This window comes from Panulirus ornatus, chromosome 70 (genome assembly GCF_036320965.1).
Source record: "Panulirus ornatus isolate Po-2019 chromosome 70, ASM3632096v1, whole genome shotgun sequence".
NCBI classification, from domain to species: Eukaryota; Metazoa; Arthropoda; class Malacostraca; order Decapoda; family Palinuridae; genus Panulirus; species Panulirus ornatus.
The window spans coordinates 2,435,995-2,443,389 of record NC_092293.1 but is presented as its reverse complement, the minus strand read 5'-3'; the positions used below and the strand labels follow the sequence as shown (position 1 = coordinate 2,443,389).

At 38.7% G+C, this 7,395-nt stretch overlaps 1 non-coding gene across 1 annotated transcript; it reads left to right on the top strand.

Moving 5' to 3' along the window:
• The first annotated feature begins 933 nt into the window (after positions 1-933).
• TRNAK-CUU (transfer RNA lysine (anticodon CUU)) lies at positions 934-1,006 on the top strand. Its single transcript has one exon. It is a non-coding gene; the product is annotated as a tRNA-Lys (tRNA).
• Positions 1,007-7,395: the final 6,389 nt, after the last annotated feature.

The following is a 7,395-nucleotide window of genomic DNA, read 5'->3' as shown; positions in this document are numbered from 1 at the left end:
ATTATAGATAAAATCAAATGTTATTCGTGTTTTTCTACGTCAACAGTTCCATGATATAATCAATGATGTACCTATGTTAGGGTCTAGGGCCAGGTATATATAGTGTATGTGGTATTAGAATTATCATCAACACCTAAAGGAGTTAAAGACTATTGGCGTGGTAGTTGTAATTTGATGTTCATGTGCCTATTGACCCTGGCAGTTGATGGGCCTAAATCCTCACTAACCAGCCAACCAACCAACCGTTATGATACATATTTTACTTGATCAACACATCAGGCTTGGCCCCACCACCTACTACCCTTCTCCAGACACACTTGCTGCCTCCTAACCATTAGTGTCTTACTCTCACAACATCAGACAGAGAGGAGGGTGTCTCCAGACACACTTGCTGCATCCTAACCATTAGTGTCTTACTCTCACAACATCAGACAGAGAGGAGAGTGTCTCCAGACACACTTGCTGCCTCCTAACCATTTGTGTCTTACTCTCACAACATCAGACAGAGAGGAGAGTGTCTCCAGACACACTTGCTGCCTCCTAACCATTTGTGTCTTACTCTCACAACATCAGACAGAGAGGAGAGTGTCTCCAGACACACTTGCTGCCTCCTACCCATTAGTATCTTACTCTCACAACATCAGACAGAGAGGAGAGTGTCTCCAGACACACTTGCTGCCTCCTAACCATTAGTGTCTTACTCTCACAACATCAGACAGAGAGGATGTTATGCCTCTTATCGAACCTGACACATCAGCCGGGGTCTCAGGACGTTGATAAGGTCATGGTCGGATCCCCTTATGTATCTATCATGTGACCTCAGGTCAGTTATTGAACGTTATCGCTGATAATACAGCGTTGTTAGGCGGTTAATGATGGTGGTTATCAACCTCGCTTAGACACACATATACACTCGAACAAGGCTGTGTATAAACCCGGCTGGCTCAGTCGGTAGAGCACGAGACTCTTAATCTCGAGGTCGTGGGTTCGAGCCCCACGTTGGGCAGTAACAGTTTTCTATGATGTAACATGAAACAGCCTCTGAACATACCATCCACCGCTCGTCTAGATCAACCAATCTGCTAAACACAAGACATCTGAAGAGTTATTAAGTACTGAAAGACAAACAACAATTCTGTTTGAAACAGTCAGCGATGATGCACGGGAGGCTGAAGGAAATGTGTCACTGTTCACTGCTGAACATTGTACATTACGTGTTGTTCATCATCTCAGTAAGCTTTGCAAAGCAGGATTTGCAAACAGTAAAGAATGCAAGAATTTCAGGTTAAAAAGGTGGAAGTGTAGTGCAGTTGTGAGCAATGTGTTTGCCCCGCATTTTAACAGCAACTTGAAAAGTGATATGGGCAGTCAGAAGTTTAGCTTCTTAACTGATGAGAGTAATGACATTACTGTAACGAAATTATTGGGTATTGTTGTCCAGTTCTATTCTGAAAGTAAGAATAAGATTGTAATGACTTTCTTGGACTTTGTTGAGCTGACTGACTGTAATGCTAATGGGATATGTGATCCCATCAAGAAGTCTTTTAAAAATAATGGGTTGGAGTTACAAAACCTTATTGCAATTAGCCCCGACAATGCTTCTGTGATGACAGGTGTTAACAGTGGAGTGTATGATACACTCAAGTTAGAAGTTCCTCATGTGATCTTGATCAAGTGTGTGTGTGTCATTCTCTACTGCTAGTTGTCTCGTGCTGCAGCAGAGTATCTCCCTAGGAACCTGGATTTTATCATCAGAGAAACCTATAATTGATTCTCCTACTCTGCCAGTGATGGTCAACCTCCAATGAAATCTATACAGCTAAGCCAGACTCGATGGCTGTCAACTGAATCAGCAGTTGTCATAATACTGCAGCAGTGGGATGAACTTATGACTCACATTGAAATAGCAAGAAATGATGAAAGGTGTTACACATATCAGAATCTCTATCAGATGTTTTGTGACAAGAAAAACTATGCCTTCCTGATATTCCTGAAGTATATTCTTGGAGAAGTCCAGTGCGTAAATGAGAAATTTAAATCTGAGGCACTGGATCCAAGCAAACTGCTAAGTGACCTTATTCAACTTATTGGTTCCATAAGTTCTAAGGTTCTCATCCCAGGCAGAAATTAAATGAAGGAGATTCAATAGAGAACTACTTAGACCCACGTGCGTCCTTGAGGAACGAGTTTGAAAAGGAGATGGCACAATGTAAGCTTCCTGATGAAAAGGATATCCGAGGAAGATACATACAGATTGTAGTGGAGTTGGTGAAACAGCTTCGTCAACGTTTGCCAGATAATGTCCAAGTGTTACAGTCAGTGTCATCACTGAGTACAAGTGAATGTCTGCAACCCATAAAGCCTGGAATAATGGAATTAGCAAAGATGCTTACTGATAACGAAGAAATTCTTACACGCATTGAGTTCCAGTTGAGGAAGCTTCATCATGTATTGTGGAAGCAGAACACTGTGACCCTAGCACTCTGCACTGAAACAGCCTCGTACAAGGATGCAACTGGAGGAAAGCTTTAGTTATATGAACATCGTGAAGTGAAAGCTTCGATATTGATTATCAAAAGCTTAAATGCAATACTAACTATCAAGTATGGACTAAGATGAAATGGAAACTGTTGTTATGATTATGAACTGCCTGAGGAAGAACTGAAAAACACTGGATTATTGAAAAGATACGAGTTATCACAACCACAACCTGGACCCTCACATAGACCACCACAACCCCAGGTCACCGAGGACGAAGAGACTGCGAATTGGTAATTAGCAGATCTGGAATAATGGTGAGTATTTTAGTGTTATAGCAGTCAGTTGTACCTGTCATTAATCATTTGGCACGTCAAAGAGCAGAAATAATTCGAAGAGCATTTTTTCGCTGTCATTTTAGCAAGTTTAACGCTTTTCTAGCGCTTTTCGGGAGAGAATCTAGCGCCATATAAAATTTGGGTCATCAACTTTGGTGGTCAAAAGGTTTCAGTAGGTCGTTGGTGGTCAGTCAGGAGGGGTGTTGGCGTTGTTCTGGTTATCCGATGTGTTTTATCTTGATCACGGAGTGGGACAGAGAGAAATGATAACCTAACTTGATGAATATGAGAAGTTTCCTGGGCTCTGGCATCCCCAAAATGGATCGTACCACAATAAAACCGTCAAGTATGGTCGCTGGGTTAGCACTGCACGGGGTATCTGGCAATTATTTCACATGATCGTAAGAAAAATGAAAGAATTAATAAACATCACTTTTCTTTTGTCTTATTTTTCTTGATATTTGAAATATTTCATTCATTGATTTCAATCAGATTCGGTAAAAGTTGTGATGATTCAACATTGTGTTTGTAAAACGTCCACTGTGGATCTTCCTCCGTTCCTGAAATACTAAGATAACGACCTTGTGGACGCCGACCACAACACATCAACACCCCAGTCACAACCCCACGTGGTCACGTTAGCCTCAACCAGTCACAACCCCAAGTGGTCACGCTGGCCTCAACCAGTCATAACCCCACGTGGTTACGCTCTGCTCAACCAGTCACAACCCCACGTGGTCACGCTGGCTTCAACCAGTCACAACCCCACGTAGTCACGCTGGCTTCAACCAGTCACAACCCCACGTGGTCACGCTAGCCTCAACCAGTCACAACCCCACGTGGTCATGCTGTCCTCAACCAGTCACAAGCCCCACTTGGTCACGCTGACCTCAACTAGTCACAAGCCCACGTGGTCACACTGGCCTCAACCAGTTACAAACCCCACGTGGTCACACTGGCCACAACCGTTCTATATCAACTATCACCTGCCACCAATTATTGTACCAGATGGGCAATGCCTGGAAGACGACAGCGATGTGCTTTCAGAATATATTTTCACAGAAACTACATAGTAAAAATAATTTTGTAACTATAGCTTTAGAATGATTCAAAAAAGAAAAAGTTATATGAAGCATAAAAACGGCCTTAGAAAAGGAGAGTTGCAAGTGTAGCAGCAGCAGGTGTTGGTCAAGATGTTATAACCGGCAGGTCCTGATGCGGCCCATCATCTACAAGTGGTACACACACCATCCCTAGACCACACTTACACTACACTTGACCCAGCCTTGTGGCACCCGCGCCAGCCAGGTACTCACTGGCAGTCAACATTATATCATGACAACAAACTTGGACCTACAACTAAACACAACTTATAAATAATAACCCAGCTGGCTAGATTGACAACCATCATGGCGGTCCGCCAGACATCTGTATATCTCAATCTTTCCTTCATTTATTCTTTTACCTTTTTCATGTCATATCCCAACTCCTCTGTTCATCAACATCTTTACGTCATCTCATAGAAAGGGTTATTTACACAGTAAGAGTGTATGTGGCACTCAATCTCTCTTGGTATTTCTTCACACAAGTCTCTTATCCAAGTTCACTTCCTCTCGCCACCTCTTCTCCCCGACATTGTTTCCTCATTCGAAAACCTCTTCAGATCTTCACTGTCGTCTCCACAAGATGGTGATCGGACATCACACCAGCTGCCCCTTTCAGCACATTTACACCCAAAAGTCTTTCTTTTACACGTCTTTCAATTAACATGTAATCCAGTCATGCCCACTGGCCATCTCTCCTACTCACATACGTATATTTATGTATATCACATTTTACAAACCAGGTATTCCCAATCACCAGTCCTTTACACACACACAACACAAGTTGTTCACCATTTCCATGCACCTCAGTTATACCTTCCACTGACACATTACTTACCTTCACATTTAAATCACCATCACTAATACCTGGTCTCTTACATCATAACTGCTGACACACACACTCACTTGCTCCCAAAATACTTCCTCCGTTCTTGACTCTAACTCGCTACCTCGCTAAGTGCCATTTGACCCGACCTAATGGGGCAGGACAAGGGTCATTATCTTCACTACTCACTGGACACCACTGGTCCTTGGCCTCAGCCACTACACTCTCCACTTCAATACTATCTCACTAAACTCTTAAAATCACTGATCTTTGACCCATCGCTTTCAGATAATGTCAAAATCCTAATTCATCGTCAAGATCTTCACTATAACGTTGCATAAACATACTGAATGTTGGAGATTCGAACCCATGACCTTGATCTTTGAGACTCAGGCTCGGTGATAATGTGTACCACACCTGCCAGTGAATTCCAATACTTAGTCACCTAAATCTTAAGACCACACACACATGTACATACTAAACTGTAGACAAAGATATGGTCAACGAAAGATATTTCATATATCTGGTTTTAAAACTGATAAGATCAGGAAATAAGATTTAATCATTATCATTATCGGACGATTATAATGCCCAACAACACACGTTAGGTACACAATATATTTCCTACTAACCTACATGTGAAATGACAATCCATACCATATCTAACTTCACACTTGATAACCAGCATACCGTATCCTTCAGTACCAGATATCATATTATACTTAATGATTATAGTAATCATCATGATTATAATAATGATAATAATGATGATAATGATAATAATATTGATAATAATAATAATAATAATGATGATGATAATAATAATACATAATGATAATGATAATGCCAATAATGGTGATGATAATAATAATGATTATAATAATAATAATGATAATAATAACAATAATAATAATGATAATAGTAATAATAATGATAATAATAATAATGATAATAATAATAATAATGATAATGATGAAAATGATGATGATGATAGTGATAATAGTAATAGTAATAATGTAATTATGATAAATAGTACTGTACTATAATGATAATAATAATAATAATAGTAATAATAATGATGTAATTATGATAAATAGTACTGTACTATAATGATAATAATAATAATAATAGTAATAATAATGATGTAATTATGATAAATAGTACTGTACTATAATGATAATAATAATAATAGTAATAATAATGATGTAATTATGATAAATAGTACTGTACTATAATGATAATAATAATAATAGTAATAATAATGATGTAATTATGATAAATAGTACTGTACTATAATGATAATAATAATAATAGTAATAATAATGATGTAATTATGATAAATAGTACTGTACTATAATGATGATAATAATAATAGTAATAATAATGATGTAATTATGATAAATAGTACTGTACTATAATGATAATAATAATAATAGTAATAATAATGATGTAATTATGATAAATAGTACTGTACTATAATGATGATAATAATAATAGTAATAATGATGATGTAATTATGATAAATAGTACTGTACTATAATGATAATAATAATAATAGTAATAATAATGATGTAATTATGATAAATAGTACTGTACTATAATGATAATAACGGTAAAACATTCAATACAGTTTCCTCTTCCTAATATAACAAGACAATATGGTCTAAATATACCACATACCGGTGTTACACTGAGTTAAAAGAATTAAACTCCACAAACCATGATTTTGTCTTGATCTGTCCTTGTAACAGTATTTTGAACCTGTAGTCATCTTGGTGTATATTGTTTAGTTTTCGTAACCATTAAATGAATATAAGTCAACATGTTTTCAGGAAAAAATAAGTTTTTCCAATTGTATGTTTTTCATTTTCCATTGGATGGAAGCATCCCAGGGATTAGTGTATATCTTGTGTCCCAACCAACTGTTGGTTCCTGCTGTCTCTGGGTTAGTCATGTTTTATGGAAAAAAGAAAGATAAATGTTTATCAGGAGCGGGACTCGAACCCACGCCCGGAAGACCAGACAATGATTTGAAAGCAGCGCCTTAAACCACCCGGCCATCTTGCCAGGAGAAAATAAATTTGGAAGTTCTCTCTAACTTACTAAACTGAACCAATTCCAGGAGCAAATGTATAGTATATACTTATAAGGTTAAGAGACGGGACAACACGAGTGTATAACTCTCTCCCATAATGCACACACACACACACACACACACACACACACAGAGCAGCGCCAGGCTGGAGGCGGGGCATCGTGACGTCACAGGCAAGTCCCTCCCCCCGCCAGATCCAAACATGTGTTGTGTCTGGTGATGGCGGTTCAAGATTTCCCACATTTATATTGATCTTTACATTATCATCCACTCCCAAAGTCACCTGGCATTCTTGTGTTTCAACAACAGACGTGATATATGCAACACCAGGCAAACATTGTACCATTATCTGATAGGTTAATTGGTGCACAATCAAGAACCAGTGAATTTCATCGCCGCCATAAGTAAGTAAGGAAGGTGACTTTAATGATGATAAATACGACCTGGTATGGCTGTGTCTACACACTACCGCCATCTGGTCAACATTGTACATACCAACATTTAAACTGTGACATTCAACCACAAGGTTTAAAGTCGCTCATGAAAACGCGAACT